General features: G+C 39.3%; 1 long non-coding RNA gene across 1 annotated transcript in view; it reads right to left on the minus strand.

The window, feature by feature from the left end:
- The window catches only part of LOC107641929, a 13,290-nt gene continuing 9,463 nt past the window's right edge, over positions 233 to 4,059 (minus strand). Inside the window, exon 3 of the long non-coding RNA XR_001620522.2 lies at positions 233 to 435. This is a non-coding gene — a long non-coding RNA (uncharacterized LOC107641929). The remainder of the gene's footprint in view (positions 436 to 4,059) is intronic.

Consider the following 4,059-nt stretch of genomic DNA (forward strand, 5'->3'; position numbering starts at 1 on the left):
CGTTGAATGCCCAGAAGGGGGAAAGGGTTGGGGCTGGAAGCCCCATGTAGGGCATTAAACACCCAGGCTTCTATCCATTTGGGGTGTTGAACACCCAGGATGCTCCCTTCCTGGCGTTCAACGCCAGCTCCTTGTCCCTGTGAGGTGTTAAATGCCCAGACTGGTCCCTTTCTGGCGTTTAATGCCAGGACCTTACTCCCTGAGGGGCGTTGAACGCATGGACAGAAAAAGGTTGCAGTCAGTTTGATAATGATCGAGTGACATTGCTTCTTCGGTCCGAACCAAGGAATCCCTTAGATATGATTCAAAAAGGATCTTATTTTATCGTTGATAAGAGATATCCCTATGGAAAATATGAATCAAAGTTTGAAGAAGGGGAAGGAGTCCTCGACCCGCAACAGATGGAGGAGGATTTATTCAATCACATAGTTTGGGCTCCTAGAATATGGTGCCCTTGGAGCTTTCTATTTAATTGTATCGAAAGGCCCAATGAATTGGGACTTCCCTATTGAGCCAGGTCATTTCGGGGCAAGTGGATCATTTATGAGGAAGAGGATGAGCTTCAAGAGAATTATTTAGAGTTCTTGCAGGGTGGAACCATGCAGCACCAGACACGAAATAGATCTTCCAAAGAACAAGGCTTTTTTCAAATAATACCTCAGGTGAGTGAGGCTCGAATCCCACAAGGATTGCCGGATTGAGCAAGCTGTGGTTATCCTGCAGATCTTATTAAGGTAAATAGAAGAATAGTTGTTATTTGTTGTAGGCGCATAAACAATCAATAACAATCGAACGTAGAGATGGTAATTAGCAGTAGTTAAGGCTTCGGAGATGCTTCTTCTTCTGAGTTAACACGTCTCACACTCTACTTCAATGATGAATGAGTCCTTCAATGGCAGGGCTGTAAGTGATTAAGCCATGGGTCCTGGCCATTAATCTCCTCAGATCCAGACTAAACATCCAAACGGACTAGATCAATCTGGGAGAGGGTGAAGTGCGTGTAAGTCAATCCCTTTATTGATCCTACTCAAAACACCACAGACAAGGTCAGATCTTCCGGATCAGAGATTGCTGCTCTTATGGTTCTAGCCTTTAAAGCCACATGAACCTCAATTGTCCCTGACTAACGAGGTTATATGTCACATACCTCGATTAATCCAGATAATTCTGTTGGAACCGGTGATGCATCCTCAAGTTGTAGCTCAATACTATTCGAGTCAAGACTCGTAAAGAACTCATATAGAATCGAGATTCATAAGAATGAAGAACGACAATGTATCATAGAATAGAATCAGAAACTTATTGAAATAGAAAAGTACTTGTATTAATCCATAGCAATTAGCAGAGTTCCTAACCTTAACCTAGGACGTTTAGTTGCTCATACTGTACAGAAAGTTCATACGTTCCAAAAGCTAAAAGTCCAATATTCTAAAAGAAGGTCGAAGAAGCCCTAAACAAGGGTGATCTTTCTTCTATTTAAACTAAACTAATAATTAAGAATTATAAAAAAATGAAGTAAACAAAGTAAAATGATTCAAAAATCCACTTCTGGGCCCATTTGGTGAGTGTTTGCGCTGAGCTTGGCTTCTAGCTTGAGGGAGTAGGCATTAAGTGCCCTCTAAGAAGTGTCCACCCTGCTTCCTTGCTCCCCTTGTGGCGATGGACACCAGGTTTGGGTGTTGAACGCCAGCGTTGGTCTTCTTGGGGTGTTGAATGCCCCACAAGGGGTAGTTTGGGCGTTCATCGCCCGTTTTGGGCAGTCCAATCTGAAGAAAAGCATAGACCATTAAATATTGCTAGAAAGCTCTAGAAGTTAACTTTCCAATACTGTTAAGTATGCATCCTTTGGACCTCGGTAGCGCCAGAAATTCTCGTTTGAATAAACATAGGTCAGATTTCTGACAGCATCTACTATGCTTTCCTTGCCTCTGAATTAGACTTTGCCAAAACTTGCCAAATTCATCTAAATTCACCTAATATTATAAGAAAAATACAAAATCATAAAGTAGCATCCAAAAAGTGAATTTTGCAATAAAACCTACTAAAAACATAATAAAATTTAACAAAAGATACTGAAAACACTAAGAAAATAACATAAAAAAGCGTAAAAAATATGCGCTCATCAGTGCATATGGAAAGAAAGGAATCAACACTTATTTCAGCAATCAAACATCATACCATAAAAATTAATAGTCAATTCAGAGTGCCTAGTAGCAGAATTCTATAATGCAACAGATGACAGTTCTAATGATAATAGATTTGGATCAGTTAGGAGTAGAGAAAGGAAGAGAGTTACCTGGAGGCCTCTGCCTAAGGAGTGGTTGAAGGTAAATTGATGACAAGTCATCTTAGGCTAGTTTCACAAGCCTATTTCATTAGTTTTCACTTGGTTTTCATGCATTCTTGAACCAAAAGTAAGTAATTTGAATGAATTTTTATGACAATCTTGAATCAACCAAACATGATTCATTTTATACAAAATCATAGGTTTTATGCTAGAATTAATTGATTAATTAAATGATGCAAAGATCTAGTGATTTTGGTGGAGCTTTGATTAGTTGTTTGGTTGCTTGTAGGTGAAGAAATGGTGGAAAGAGGAATTTTTGGCACACTTTTGAAGTTTGAGCACACTTTTGAACCATAGGCCACGCTTTTGAAAGCATGGCCCATGACCATGAAGCCAAGGAATGAAAGAAACAAAGGCTAGCGCTCATTAAAGAGAGCACTACTGATGAGTATTTTGGAGGAAAAATAATTTTCTCCCAAAACACACAAATCTAACCGGCAAGTGCACCGGGTCGCATCAAGTAATAAAAACTCATGGGAGTGAGGTCGATCCCACAGGGATTGAAGGATTGAGCAATTTTAGCTTAGTGGTTAATTTAGTCAAGCAAATTGAGTGTTGGTTGAGTGTTTTGTGATTTTGCAGAAATTAAAGTGCATGGAATTAAAGAGAACATGAAATAAATTGCTGAATCTTAAAGAACAAGAAATTAAATAACAGAAACTTAGAATGCAAGAAATGTAAATTGCGGAATCTTAAAGTGCAAGAAATGTAAACAGCTGGAATTGTAAAGGGAATTGGGGAATGGATTTGCAGAATTTAAACAAGGAAAAATTGAATTGCATTAAACAGAAGAGGGAAAGGGAATTGGGATTGAAACGGATCTTGAAGCAGTAAAGTAAATGAACATTAAAAGCAAGAAACAAACTCCGATTGCAACCGTGTACTTAAAGAGGGGACCCGTGGTTGCAAACGCGGTTGCAATCTGGGTATTGAACCTCCGATTGCAACCGTGTACTTAATGTTCCCTCTCCTCGTTTTCAAACGCGGTTGCAATCTGGGGATTGAACCTCCGATTGCAACCGCGGTGATCGTGTGTTCCGTTCCGGTTGCAATCCCAGTTTCAATCTGGGGATTGCAACCGTGGTTGCAAGTATGGTCGTTCAAAACACCCGACGATACTTTTCAACCTCGGTTTCAATCTGGGGATTGAAATCGAGGTTGAAAACCAGGTTGAAAACGATTGGAGTTTTGGCCAAGTTAACCAAGTGAAGCCAAGAAGAGGTTTGAAGTTCTCGTTAGTTGGTTCCGGAGAAAGTTGGGTTAAGGTGGTTCTCGTTTCCGGGTTGAGTTCCGAACTTCTAGTTAACTTCTTTCACATATTTATCCTATCTTAAGTTCAAGAAGCCTCTCGAAAGAAAACCTTAAAAGTATTATCAAAAGCCTCTCGAAACCTATAACTCACTTAAAATTAAAGAAACAGAACCCCTTCCTCTTAAGTAAATAGAAGGAGAATCAAAATAACGAAAGTTAAAGTTAATGTTAACAGAACCTAGAACCCAACCTCTTAACTTCTTTAAGACAAAGTTAGAGTAGGAACCTAGAGAGACAAATAAATGACGTTAACTTAAAGGCAAAGACAATGAACTAAGAGTAGATGAAAAGAAACGTTAAATGTAAAAGAAACGTTAACAAGAACAACCTAGATCCTTCCGTAACTCTAGATCTGAACCAAAAGATCAGAGACCAGGGACTCTAGAGTTAAAATATAAGAG

The sequence above is a fragment of the Arachis ipaensis genome, chromosome B05, assembly GCF_000816755.2.
Source record: "Arachis ipaensis cultivar K30076 chromosome B05, Araip1.1, whole genome shotgun sequence".
Taxonomy (NCBI): domain Eukaryota; kingdom Viridiplantae; phylum Streptophyta; class Magnoliopsida; order Fabales; family Fabaceae; genus Arachis; species Arachis ipaensis.